Source organism: Struthio camelus, chromosome 2 (assembly GCF_040807025.1).
Source record: "Struthio camelus isolate bStrCam1 chromosome 2, bStrCam1.hap1, whole genome shotgun sequence".
Lineage (NCBI taxonomy): Eukaryota > Metazoa > Chordata > Aves > Struthioniformes > Struthionidae > Struthio > Struthio camelus.
The window spans coordinates 122,018,922-122,033,399 of NC_090943.1; the positions used below are offsets into that span (position 1 = coordinate 122,018,922).

The window sequence follows — 14,478 nt, forward strand, 5'->3', positions numbered from 1 at the left end:
GCAGAACCACTTCCTTTCTATTCTCCCAAAGACTGCGTTCTTTAAATTCAGAGAGCAGTAGAGAGAAAATAATTCATTCTCCCTTCACAGGAGAAAAAGCTGAAAGGAGAAACTCTGCACTTTTACAGTATTTCCAGCTCCCAAAAATTCAGGCCTCAAAAAATAATCACGAGACGAAGTTAAAAGTCGCAAGCTTTTGAGCCGGGGTGGGGTAGGGGGTCCTGGTTCTTGGGACAACAGAATACAATGCTCAGGGTGACACTTTAAATCTAGACATATATCCAAAAGGAGAGAGAGACACACACACACACACTCCAGAGCTATCTCTTTTCCTCCCCCACCAACCCCAAGATTGTCATAAACTTTGTGGTTTCTAGAATCTCGGTTTCTAGAAAAACATACCAGTTTTTGTAAAGACACTCTAAGGATACCAGAAACCTAAAATACAGTAAATACGTTAGAAAAAGAGAGTCAAGTACAATCTTTGGAGGACTGTAAACAATCTCTATCCCAGAGTTGTGGCTAGTTAAGCAGACTCTACTCATCAACAGAGATCTGATAAAGTTTCCTAAGACCCAGAATAAGACAAATATTTCACAAAATATGACTTTGCGAGCTGTTTCACTTAACACGTATTTTGCAGCCATAATGTTACCAGTACTTCAGCTGGAGTAATACTGTATGATTTTCTTTGTTATGCTTTGTTAAGCAGTCATCTCAGCAGCCCTCGAAGCTAAAGAAAATTAGTCAAAGAAAGCAATGGGAAAAACTCATGAAAAGGAGACCTTCAGGGAGCAAATGGTCAAACTACATTAAATTGAAAGATTTTGCACTAGCAGAGCAGAGATCAGTAAGACTCATTAATATAAGAAGAACAATAATGAATACAACTAGTATACCATTAAAAAAAAAAAGGATACTGCCGTTTTTGCCCCCTCAGAACCCCCAGGGAAACCTCTGAAGGAGCTAACCTGTCCTCATTTATGTCCACCTCCTGCTTTTGATCTATTTACAAAAAAAAAGGATCTCAAGAACAAACTCTGAAACTGAAAAATGAGTCCAGTTCAGCCCCTGAAAAGGAAACTCATCTTGGCCATCAGTATCTGCTGATCAGCCACATTAAAGTGTGCAGATATATCTACAAATGAAATATCCAACCATCATGCATGTTGCAAATCTGAACTCCGTCCAAAAAGGCAATTTAAAAATTCTAATTATTTTTAAGCTCAGGATGGAAATGAGGTGCCCAAACACAAACTTTTCAAGAACTGTTCCCCACATGGGGAAACTCCAAAACCAAGCAGCCATCCACTAAGAAGTAAACAAAAACTGCTTGTTTAAAGTGGATCTGCACTTAAAATACAAGCGTATGCAAATTAAAATATAAGAGTTCATCTTTCTGCTGTTCTGTTCTGAACAGCTACTGCCACCAGCTGCAGTACCAGAATCTCTCACTGCTAACGAGCAGTGAGCGCGCACCAAAACGTGGTCAGATCGCACCGCTGCCTGAGAGTTACACGGAACATTTTAAAGTCTGAAAATGGAACAAGCAAACAGAGGTACTGCCTAACAAATTGTTTGCACGTGCATCTTTGTAACACAAAAAATGTGCCAGCATATACCTTGTGAAACTGATTGTTTAAAACCTCTCTGCTATTTAGGAGTCTGAAGATTTGGTAAATCGCTGAAGTTTGGAGATTAACAAAGACTGACCACTACGTCTTTATCACACTAAAAAAGGAAACAAGCATAGGTGCAGGTAACTTTGTGGTTAACAGCTTTCTAAACTGTTGTTTAAGCTCTTTAAGGATTTTGAGTCACAAAAGAACCAAGTAGGTCACAACAAGCCATGGCATAAAGACTTGTTAACAAGATTCAACTAGACTGATGTGTTCGTCAGGGACATTAAACCTCATTTAGGGGAAAATATGGAAAAAGGAAGGAAAAGATCACCCAACAAAATCCCCAGAACAAGAGAAATCTTAACGTTGGTACAATTAATCTACAAAATAGCATTTCATTTATTTGCATTGAGTCAGACCATTCCTCCAACATGGCCATTTGTTACACTAGGTAAGCTACAGCTGGCAACAACATAGAAATTCCTCTTTTAGCATTTTATGCCTTTCCACAACTAGATCATGAAAACTTTAGTATTATTTCAGCTATCAGGCCACTCTTAAACTCACCTGATTATAACAGGTAGTGAGATACTTAGCCAACTTCAACATTAATTTCCCCTAAACGTTAACTATACCATTTCCTTTCAGGAAAGGAAGGCAATGTTACACAAATCTATGTAATTAAATGCTTTACATTTTGCTGACCAAAATCTTTCCTGTCACAATAGCATGAAGTACGATAATACAAGGATGATAGGCAGATTAAACAGTGGCATGCACGCTTTATTATTATTAACTCAAGCTTCAAAATTACTGATACTCGAGGACTGTAACTGTGCATGAGGATGCCATCTTCAGCAGCATATTCACCACATCCTTGGATAAGGCAGCACAATTTCTAGATAACAAAAGTGATAGGATACTAATAAAAGGAGAGGCCTCCAGAAACAAGAACAATTGCTTATAAAACCAGACTGTGAATAAGCGATGCTAAGGCTAAATAGTACCCCTAGATATATTTGAAATAATGTTGTCATGAAAGCAGTAATATTCCTTGTCTGTGCAATTATGTTTTTGACCACAGGTAACCTGTTTTATTAGATGTATAAATATTTCTTGGCTGACTTATTTGCTCCTTAAAACAACAAATCATCAATTTCCTACTATGTGTTTTCCCAGTGCAACTTCTGAAAAATAAAACAAACAAGAAATCCAAAAAGTAAAATTTCTAAAAAAGACTAGATCACCACAACTGTGGCACCATACTTCCTGAGAATGAATTTTTAAGAAAAATCTCAACAAGGGAAAACAGGATTCCAGCATGTCAATTCTATCTCCCATTAGAAGAGCTTGTGGTTTGGACTCATACCAGTTTTTAAATTTTTACTGCAGAAATGCATCTTTAAACAGAGGCTGTATCTGTGCAAAAGGTTAGGACACTACAGCTTTGGTACAGACAGTCAGCGTCCAAGGCAAACTCTGGTTTCAGTTCAGAGCATCTCTCATGCCCAGGCTGGTGAAATTTAACATTAAGACCAACTCCTCTTTTAAACAAAAAACAACAAAAAATCCAAGTACTTCCATGAAGGACAATTCAATGAGGAAGACCTGTGGGGATTTTGATACAGAAGTCCTAAAAATAGAGTTAATCTCCTGACTGCTCTACAGCAACCCCTGCTGATCAACAAAGATTTCGCCCCTTTTGCCTGAAGTCTTGTCCCGGGACACATGGCGGGTGTATAAAGGAGGGAGATTTTATAAAGTTAGTAAAAAATATACACAGACTTCCTAACTTGCAAAACCTCATTCATATTCCACTAACTGACCAGCTTCCCCTTCACTGAATGGTTAATCTATCTAGTGGTAGCACCCTAAAGGAAGGGCACCAGTCATTTCTGGTTTATGTTTGGGAAAAACCTCATATGGAAAAGGAACGGATTAAATTAGAAATGTGAACAAAGGCATTTTCACTGAAAGGGAATCCTCTTGGAGAACTCTAGCTAAGATTTACAGCTTCAGAGCGATAACAAAACATAATAAAATAAAAGTAAAAGATAATTGAAAAAAGTCTATTTTCCTCTACTCTAGGTGGGTTAATAAATTAAAATAAAAAACAAAAAAACACTGCTCCAAATGTCTGAGCCTCCTTTCAGCTTATAAAACAAAGCAGGAGAAGCCACATATCCAAAAATAAACTGTAGAAATAGATTACTATTGATTTATCCCTTCCTAAAATGTATTCCTTGAGAGACATGAAAATAAACCTAATATAGCAACTAAGATTGCTGGTGATAGGAAGATTACAATATGTATTTTTAACTTGCACTTTGCATTTCCTATAATTCAATTCTTAATCTATAAATTGCCATTAGCATACGATTAGTAATTCCATGGATTAGTAAAGCCATCTTGCACAAAAGCCTTTTTCTTAGGATGGTAACTTTGCCAAGTGTATCTTCTATCTACATGTTTGAATAATACCTGCAGACAAATAATAGAGACACTAGTAGTATTAGCATAATCAATACACAATTTACCAAGTTACTCGGACAGAACAGAAATAAAATGTGTGCGCCATTATTTCAGTATCTATAAATTACTCTAACTTCTGGAAGCATCTTTCTACTTTTCCTCTCCTTCCTCCTCACATCCACATAAAAACCAAGAGGACATTCATACTGCCAGCATCTACACATAGATATTAAGTATGATTAGATAATCACATAGCAGAAGGCAAATTTAAGGGCCAGTTACAGGAGGTGCCAAGCATCCTCTACTTCCATTAAATTCAACAGATTTTGAAGACATTTCACACTTTGCAAGAACATGCTCTGGAAATACATCTCCATAACGGTGCAGTCAGGATACAAAATTGAAATTAAGGAAGTTAAAGTAGTGTAAATGCAGGCAAATCACATACTAAAGTGTCACCTGCTAAGGCTACACCTTTCTCCTCTTTCTTCTCTCCCTAGATACTTCCTAGTGTACCGCTGGTACTCTAAGAAAGGCTCATCTGTCAAACTCTTCTTGCCAATACGTGCAAATGCATGTTTTCACACCCAGCTATCCCACATGTGAACAGCAGTATGGTTGACTCCTGGAAGCCAACAAACATTTCAGGCTGCTTTGTAATGTCCTTTAAGACAGCTGGCATTCATAGAAGGTTAGAACAATGAAGAAAGTCTAATTTTCTGAAGAGCATCACCAATGCACATCTATCAGCTACTAGCCAGAAACCTGATTACTATTTTGACTCCCAAATGTGTATGCACCCAGTAAGTTTAGTATGGGAAGAGCTGGAAAAGAAATAAAACTGCAAATTAGTATTTCAAAAATCTACGTTCCAAAACTCCATTGAAAATTAGCCCTGTGCATAAACCTTATCAATAACATACATGAATATTTGTGTTTCTGATTTGTTTTCCTTTGAGCTGTGACATACCCCTTTTCCTTTTTTTTTTTTTTTATACTGCATTGTAGCAGTATTTTCTTAAAGTAATACTTGGAAATGTAAGCCTACATGTAGATTATTTTCCTTAAAAGATTCTTATTATATAAAGTATGTTTTTAGCATTTGCTTTTTTTTTCCAGGAAGACAAAAACCCTCAAAGCATTCATGGTTTTTACTCCTCTCTTTAGTCTATCCCAACATTGAGCTTGGTTCCCCCCCCAGTGTTATTCTTGTAGAAAGACTGAATTAGGAGTTCCCAATTAGAGCGTAGTGGTTGGAAAATATTATTCTTATGCTAAAACAGAAGTATTTTCCTAGGCAGCACATAAACATAAAAGTAATAAATATACTCAACTGGAAAGAAATTATACTTAATAAATCCTTTGGATATTCTTTCAACCCTTGATCTCAAGGATGACAGTATCCAAATGTGACAACCTAAAGACGTCCAGTTTTACATAACACTGTGTGCAGAAAAGGCAGAAGACTCTCCTTCCTGCAACAGAGGGAGAATTCTACTGAATCCCTAAAATCAGGGATGGGGGGGGCTATTGTTTCTGGATAGCTGAACCGATAGATGAATTAACCCTACTCAAAATGCTTATCTGTCTCCCTAATCATTTATCTTGTGACAAGCTTACACCATATCTACACACACAGGTATTTTGATTGTTTAAAATAAACTAATATTGGTAACATTTTATGAAGTACTTTTCTCCAAAGAATCTCAAAGCTTTTTATAAACCCCAGGCAAGTTCTAGACATCTCAAAGATTCTCTGTTATGAAATCCAACAAATAATAACGGGCCTCTGGGTCAAATTCAGGACCATGGTGAGACTTGACAAAGCAGGAGGGAGTCGCTCTGGGATCAAGTCCTAGCCCTGGGATGAGGACTTTTAACTATCCTCCCTGCCTCTAAGTGAGTACTCTGCCTCCATTTCTGGCAATGTCACCTTGGACATCCAGTCCATTTGAGGAAAGACAGAAGTCAGGAGGATCTAGATAAATTTTAAGTCTAATTATCAAATCCAGTACTCAACAGGAGCACAATAGCAAAATATTGAAGCTATGTATCAACTCAAGCTCCCCCAGAGATACTTAACCAAGAATTTCTGCTATTCCTACAGACCTGTTTTTTTCAGCTATGCTTAGAAAATAGGAAATTAATTAAATATTGTCCCCAAAAACCTGAGCTCAGCAAGAGAGAGCAATTTCAATCAATCTGATGTCTGGATCACAGAACCTCAAGGTATCCAATGTTTTTAAACCCTCACATCTGAAGACAGAGATCTAAAGAAGGGATATGAGGACCTACAGTAAAGGTTACTGTAGATGTCTATTATTTCTGAAAGTTAAGCCATTTATTTATGTGCTTAAAATGAGGTGCCTAGTTTTAGGAGTTGGGGCCATCTGACATCATTCCAATGCCAAAATAAAAATACGGCTTCGTTCCTTGACTCTGCTACCTAATGACACACATTTACCTCAGTTAAAAACACCACCTTTCTATTAAAATTATCCCTGGTTTACCAGAGAGCTGTATCTACTGCATACCGTGGTTTTATACATTTCTTCTTGATCCCTCAAACTCTCTGCTCTGTTCTACATGACTTTCTCTCTAGAACAACACTTACCACGGTCTATAATCACAAAGGAGCTCAAGAGCCCAAAAACTAGTGAGGTGACCCTGCATCCAAGTTGTCCGATATTCTCCTCGGATGTCACTCAGCTCAGGTAATAACTACAGTTTTATCACCCAGGCTTTCTCAGTGCTGTGCAGCTCCATGTTGAAATCAATCCAAGCCCACTGCAGTTGGCTAGTTAAAGACTATGCATCCTCCTGCCTGCTCTGGCTCTGGATTCAGTCTTACAGTTGTTCTTCAAAGCTCTCATAGCCTTGCTTGGTTGCTACAATATATTAGAAGACAATGTGGGTTGTAATACATCTTCCTTTCCCCTTCTTGCCCACACTCACTAGTTAGATCACTCACCCAGGATGTGGGTGGCACAAGCTCAACATTTTCTCTATCAGAAGGATTTATACTGGTGTCATGAGTTTCCTAGGAAAAAGCACTTTCCCTCAGACTTAAGGCACACTCACTGCTGCTGAAGCTGTCATACCTAACCTACAATATTCATTGAGCTACAAAGATGGAGAATTAGCATGGCACCATATCCTTGTGGTGAGGACACTCACCTGAGAATAGGCAAACCTGGATTCCAGTTCTAGTTTCAGTGAAATGATTCATCAAGAAATATATTACATTAAGTATTTAGCAGACCAGAACACAGGTCTCCCGTTTCTCTGTTGGTACTCAAACCATTAGTGCCATGAGTCTTGTGTGTGAGCACACTTTCTCACTCTCTTGTCCAACGAACACTTAATTATACTTTAAGAGTGGAACATCATCTGCAAAAGTAAAAAGGGCCGCTCACACTCTCACCACAATATGCTGCTGTTGTAGGGACTGACGTTCTTCCCTGTGAGATATGGGTTCAAATCCCCCTAGACAGAGCAGAGAACAGAATCCCCATCTCTCACATCCTAGCAGAGTAAACTAACTTTGGGAGAGGAACAACAACACCATGACCTTTTAGTTCCTTCCATTTGGGGAGGAAAGGACCTATCTCCAAAAGCAGCATCAGACTGGTGACGGCTGACTATAAGATACCCCATTGCACAAGGTTAGGTACCTTTGTCTACAACACGGGAGGAGCTAAGACACAATATTCTTCCCAAGTATTTCATACTGTGTTCTTGAGGTAGTTGCTACTCAACAGTAGCATTCATAAACACCTAAGCTATCCATGAACTATATGAAGAACTGAAGCACCTGATGCAAGATCATTATTCTACTAGGCAACCATGCACCTGAAAGTCAAGCACTGAAATACTCACGCCCCGCAACACACGAGCCCTTTTGTGGACCTAGCCTTCACAGCTTTTGGCCCTTCCTTCGTTGACTTACATTTGTATTTGGCTGGTGAGTCTCCTACTCAACGGTTTCACTAGAAATCGCAAAGTCTTTTCCTATGCTTTAGCTCTGTATAATCACGTAATCCAATCCCTTCCCAGCAGTTACGCACACAGGCCAATAGCACTCCATTTCCTCCACCCATCTTCAGAGTGAAAATGTTACATCAGGCATGCATCTTGACATCCTGTTGTCCTGGAACCAGTGAATCAGAAAGTTCCTTCCTTGCAATTGTATTCTTTGGAGGTGGAGAATAATTAACTTCCCCCTTCCCCTTCCCCTCCCCCTTCCTACTGCCATTATCAAAGTTAGAAATTCTGTTGACTCTGTTTGGAGAAAAAAAAAGCCATCATAATTCAGTGCCAGAGAAAGTTTTGTTGACCGAAGCACAGCCCAAGGACACTGCCTCACAACATCACATCATCTGGTCCAGCAAGACAGTAGTTCTTTTGTTTTTGTTTTTAAAGTTCCTTTCAAGAAGTTAACGAGTCAATAATAGAAGCTGAACTTGATAGTTTACCAAAGGAAGTGAATGAACAATTAAAAAAATCAAACTTAAAAATTAGTTATCTGGGATTCATAATCTGAAACATATTTTCCTGGCAAAATAAAACCTAATAATAGTTAGTGCATGACAAGCTTCAAGGATTGTATGCAAAAGCCATCTATTGTGAATTTAACGAGGACATTTAAACTTAAAGCGTCTTTGCTTTCTGCACTTGTGTGGGACATAGTTACTGTATGAGAAACTAGGAGAGGTATTTTATGCTCTCTTTTGGTAGGGAGGACAAAATTCCTATTCCAGGCTATTGCCTTGCATAAGTAAGCTCTCTGAAAACGGGGTTTGGAAAGAACGGAAGATGCTGATACTCTCACTATCACCATGCCATTCATTTGACTTTAGGACATAAAGGAGTCTGCCTCAGTCATGAATGAGGTCGTCTAACTAATACGTAGTACGTCCACATTTATAAGAAAGCTAACTAGTTACTGATACTTGATTTTTAAAGAACCATAGTAGGCCCTTATCATATTAATGAAAAGAAGGGGGAGAGGAAAAATGACTATGTCAACAGATATATAAGCGACTTTAAGCATTTGAAGGACTAAAAATAATAACCTTAAAAATAAACATTATACCTAATTGTATCTATATTAAAAGTGAAAGTATCAGATGAATCAATTACTCAAAAAGCACCTCTCTGGCGCTTGCTACTATGACAGAAAAGACCAAAAAAAAAAAAAACACACATTCCCCTAGAATCTAAAATTCAATCGGCCATGATGAATAAGTAACAATCCTACAATCCTTTTGAGCACACGTTATATAGATTCAAGTGTACAAAGAAAAGTTGCTGTATATGATGCACTGGATTGCTCTAGCTAAAGGAAAATCTGCGAGAGTGGAACACACACACACACACACACACACACACACTAGAAGAACACGGATAAAATAGACTAAATCCAGAAAAAAAAAGAGGGAGAAAAAACCCTAGTAACTATGCAGTATAGTTTAAAAAAAGTGTTGGAAACTAAAGGCACATGAAAGTGGGGAAAAAAGAAGCATGACCAGTGTTAACTAATATTCTAAAGACGGGACGACAATGGTCCTGCTTTAAAGTCTTCTCATCGGAACAAGGGAATTTTGTGCAGTCTCACTGACATATGAACAGAACAGAAAGAAGAATATTTGCAAAGCAGGAGGGCTGAATGAAAATGTTAATTATAAAGTGTTGTGATACCCCCAAGATCAGCTCTATCTTTTTTGCTATAGGATAGTCCCTAGGCATATGGCTAACTACTCCTTGATCATTACCCTGGCTAAAACTAAAGCTACTGAAATTGAGGAGGATCGTATCCAACGGAATTCCTTTCATCTCTAATAATTGCTAAACTAGCATAATTACTCATACTTGACATGAAATATAGTGCATGGTAAAAATCCTAGCTGTCTAGAATTAAAGTTAAAACAAAAACAAACCTGACTACCTCTCTTGGTCTTCACACGTTCCTCTTTTGTCAGAATCCTAAGCCGAGTACTGCATAATGATTTAAAAGTGTTTAAAAGCTTCCCTTGCACTACCTGACTATTACAAAGAGAGAAACTTAGAAACTTTAGTGCTTTGTAGTAACAATGCTGCAAAATACATTTGGAAGTATACAGGTACATTTTCACAACACCAAATAAAACACACCCAATTCTTCCTTGAGCTATATGTTGTCCCTTCAGGGAAAAAATATGTACGTACATATATACGCCACGGTTCTGAATTAACTGAAATACTGCCTTTCCCAGTCCCCAACTGGGACTGATTATGACCTCAGATAGCACCACAGGAACCAATGGAAACCTTAAAATACACCTGGGAAAAGACGTTAAGAGCCCTGTCCTAAGGTATCAGTATTTATACTAAGTTTTAATCAATTTACGAAATCAACTCGAACTACCTTATTTTCAGTGCTTTACACAGAAAAACACTGTATCCATATGGTTTGCATAAAATGCTAAGAGTTCTTCTAGATCCTTTCGTTATTTATAGATATTTAAGAGAAAGACTTTTTTTCAGAATGCGTGATTTTCTGAATACTGAATCATGTGCTGCCTAACAAAGAAATGAGAGCTATTAAACCAGTTGTAAACTGGACAGAACGAATTACAGAGTAATATAAAGCCTTTCAAGACATCTGAGATTGTGGTGGATAACGTTATCCTACACACATTAGGAAAGTGCCTCCATACTGACAGCTTCCCTTGTAATACAAGTTAACAGCAACTAGAGAAAACCAAACCAAACACATAGTACTTCTAAACCTCTTAACGTACCTTTATGACAAAATTTCACCTGCATGGACACTAGCAATTCAGTCAGCAACTGTTTGGATCTACAATGTTCACTGCTAATTGTACCTTCCCCTAAGAAATAGACAGTGATGGTCAATAAAATTCATGCTGGCCCCAAAAGTGACAGGGTAGCATTACTGTAATCCTAAAACTGATCAAGTTGGTCAATATCATTACCCATTGCCAGTGTTAATGAAAATTACTAAAGGCTAGTGATATTTTTAGTGGTGGTGGTGTTTTTTTTCTTTTCTTTTTTCTTTATGTGTAAAGGAGGAGGGGCATGCTTTAGCAAGTCAGAAAAAGAACACTACAAATAGCCTGCATTATAAAAAAGATGCTAATCTTAAATCTTCTTTATAATTTGGTTTTTCATGAATGCTTTTATGTTCAATATCTTAATTTTTGCCCTTTTTTGGATGGCCAAATATAAGCCAGCAAACCACTCATGCATCAAACAGATGTTTTTGCTTTTCAGGCCAAATGGAATCTTATGAATTTTTTGTTCCCTCCCTATAAGATAATGATGCCAAAATAACAGAGTTCCTGAAACCAGCTTGTTCAGAAAAAATTCTTTGGACTAGTCACACTGGAACTTTAAGTCAAGTTCACAGAAATCATGCCAATACTAATTGCTGTTTTTGTTTATGCTGGATTGATTATAGTCTAATCAGCAGACAATCTAATGGCTTTAGAGTCTAGTCCATGTAATTCAGAGGCCGGGGAAGGTTGGGGGCTGAGAATAAACATTCAACTAGTTGACAGATGCACAGAAATGTAAAGGCTAGAGTTTGAAGGGGATCTGAATGTCAAATTGTCTCTGAACTGTCATTGCTATTAAGTAAGTTTTTTGTTTTAATCCACTACTAGTCAACATTCCATAGAACTACAGCACACCATCTGCATCTCTGTACAAGAAACATCCTTCAACTTTATATTTATGATAAGAAAACATGTCACATTAAAACACAGCTACATTTACTCAGTCTACCAGCACTCTGCATAAACTGAGTTGCAGTTGTAAATTCAGACAGGATGGAAAGAGTATTTAAGTTTCCTTAGAAAGAGGGCATAACTTTAAGAAACACTCTGGACTTGCCAAATATTTCAAGATCAAGCCTGTTTTAAGCAGAACATAGTAATACAGTAGATAGTAATACAGTAGATAAATTTTTCCTTCTCATCTTTCTAGGAACTAAACATTCAGTAATTTTATTACCACAGTCAAACGCGGGACGTAAAATTCCAGTGAGCAAAAATTTGCTTGAAAGCAACAACAAAATCAAAAAGTTAAAAAAAGGTGACTTTCAGAGATCAGTGCATCTATTAAATGTGTGGGACTATTCTACATTCCTTGTGATGGCTTATCTAATACCTACAATTTCAGTGATTTTTCACAAATGATTAACATAATGAATATTATCTGACTTCAGTTTAGAGAAATGTGGGTTTAAAATTTAGGACTGCCTTTTTATTCAGACCTGTATAAAGAATACCTGCTTTTCCTTCATAAGTGACTCCACTTTCATAACTTTGATTCGTTTCTAAATGAATAATTTCTCGTCAAAAGCCCTTAGTAAGGGCAAAAGAAAATCCTCAAGCCCTCCCAAAATTAAAAACCCATAAACCAAAAAAGGGTGTGTGTGGGGGGGGGGGGGGTCAGTAACCTAAGTGTGATATCTACAAAGCACGCCAAGTCACAAAAAGGGTATGCCATTCAAATGGCCAAGTTAAACAGGACGCAAATGAGCTGCTTGTCCCCCCTCCCTTTGCTTTCTCATCTCAGGGGGTCTCCAGTATGTTTTTTCTTAGGAAATGGTGTTGCCTTTAGGTATTCTGGCTTAAAAAAGTCATACCAATTGCCGTTCTTCAACACCCTTCATTTGCACTTTGGGGGCTTTAAATATGGGCATCACATCTCCGACTTGTCTTCCCCCAGCTGCTTTCCTCCTCTCCCCCTTACCCCCACATATATGTATTAGGCGATTTTGATCAGGTAAACGACATATAATAGAGATTTTCTGCAGAAACTAGCCAAGAAAATGGGATAACAATAACGAGCCAAATGAAATATAGGTCAGGACTGATGAGTTTGATGCAACTGATCCTTCCTCTACCTAAAAGAACCTGACAGTTGAACTTTTCTTCCTCCTTCCTAAAGTCATGTAAGATATTCAAATTAAAATGTTTCAGAAAGTAATTTTCTCTTTCAGTCATTTTTTTGCCGCAGCCTCACAGAACAGTCGTAAGAAACAGTGCTTTTCACATAGAGTAATTACAATCTTATTTTTTCTTAGATAGATGTTTTATTAATTTTAAATTGTAGAGGGCATATCTAATGTTGACCGTGCCTTTTTTCTTTCCTAGGTCCAAACCTGAAATGTAATCATCAGTAAGATCTGGGGGACAGTCAGACCAAAGTTGGCAGCAAACCAAAGCAGGGAAAAAAAAAAGAGCGAAAAAGAAAAAAGAAAGAAAAGAAATGTAAACAGAAACGAGGGTAACTCAAAAGAAGCATATTTTCAAAAAATAGATGAAATTTAGTCATTAGCTAGTTCTTAACACCCACCGTTTCAGATGAACATTAGTTTCATGCATTCAATATGAAAAACTCGATTGTCATTTTGTTTTAATGTATTTACCTGCCTTGTATCACTATTCCCCTAAGATATAAGTTTCAAATTAAGTTATCAAAAGTGACAGACATATCAAAAATCTCTCTTATATCTTCCCCCCAGAAAGGGTTGCTAAGTACATGACAAATTGGAAATGTAATGTGTAACTCCATATTTTATTTAGATGTGAAACAGCACTCATGAGTTTAAATAACTCATTTGCATACATTCAAAGAACAGGTTTTTCAGAGAAGTGATTTGAAATACTGTTTATTTTTAAACTATATAACTATATTTTGTATTGACTTAATAAATTCCTTTTTTCTGAAATATTACTTAAGTAAATGTTACATTTTAGTCACAGCTGAAAATCTCGTTGCAACACTATTCACAGCTTTTGTTTCTTCACTAAAAATGAAGATGTAGTATCTGATGGGCAGACTCTTATCAATGAATTTAAATGATATGTCTACACAAGCATCTTTCAGCTTCTCAGACGATTCACATTGTTAGCTCTTTCGGAAATCTTACAGTCAGGCTGTTTCAGAAATCACTATTAATCCACTCAAAAATGGACATGATTCAAGAAAAATAAAATAGGGAAAATGAAAAGGATATTTGAACAAAGGCCACCAAGAATGATAGTCTACTCCCCAAAGGTAATTACTGCAGTTATAATTACAGATGGTGATTGATTTATTGCCTGCTTTTAGTTGAAAAACAGCAAATAAGATACTATAAAGAAATGTGTATCTTTAGCCTGAACATTAAGCCATTTTCTTAAGCCAGTAGTTTACTGTCAGCAAATCCAAGCTACTCCATCTGAATCATACAATGTTGCCGTTTTCTCATTTTAGGGACTCTTAAGCTACTGGTACAGAAGGAAGTGTAAGCCCATACCTATACGTAAAATGGAAGCTGTATCTTTTGTTTTAATTTAAGTGTGATGTTTACAGGAAGATACCTGAAACA

At 37.2% G+C, this 14,478-nt stretch overlaps 1 protein-coding gene across 14 annotated transcripts in view; it reads right to left on the reverse strand.

The window, feature by feature from the left end:
- ZNF521 (zinc finger protein 521) overlaps positions 1 to 14,478 on the reverse strand; it is a 232,803-nt gene that overhangs the window by 214,606 nt on the left and 3,719 nt on the right. The gene's annotated exons all lie outside the window — the stretch shown is intronic.